This window comes from Arachis ipaensis, chromosome B07 (genome assembly GCF_000816755.2).
Source record: "Arachis ipaensis cultivar K30076 chromosome B07, Araip1.1, whole genome shotgun sequence".
Taxonomy (NCBI): Eukaryota; Viridiplantae; Streptophyta; class Magnoliopsida; order Fabales; family Fabaceae; genus Arachis; species Arachis ipaensis.
Window position 1 is genome coordinate 15,514,719 of NC_029791.2, and position 517 is coordinate 15,515,235.

At 21.9% G+C, this 517-nt stretch overlaps 1 protein-coding gene across 4 annotated transcripts in view; it reads left to right on the forward strand.

Moving 5' to 3' along the window:
- LOC107609379 (nudix hydrolase 3) overlaps window positions 1–517 on the forward strand; it is an 11,667-nt gene that overhangs the window by 559 nt on the left and 10,591 nt on the right. The gene's annotated exons all lie outside the window — the stretch shown is intronic.

Below are 517 nucleotides of genomic sequence, written 5' to 3' on the forward strand. Positions count from 1 at the left end.
GTATATACATACTCGTGCATGTGTTTTGGTAATTAATATGTTAACCGGTTACCTCTATCCATTTCATTCTATTAATTAAATTCTTTTTTAAGGTCAATTACATTCTCTTTTTTATAAAGATCTATAATCATACAAGGGAAAAGCAAGACAGATTTTAATTAAGTGTTTCTTTAATTATTATGTCATCATAATTAGTGATCTAATGAAAAAAAAAATACATGCATATACACATTACGAGAAATGATTATTATCTTTATTTATTAACAATAATTAAGAACATTCTTGAAAGAAATTAAAATCATTTTATGTCGAATATTTTACTTTGAATAATATTATTGATCATAAATCCTACTCTAATCAGTCTCTTAATATTGAGCAATGTTCGTTTCTAGTTAATAAATAATTTAGTGAGCAACTTTTTATTACTATACTAAAAAAAATTGAACACCTCCATTTTGTACATCTGTCTATATAAAATATATTTTTTAATCATAATTATTTATTTGAAAGATAAATA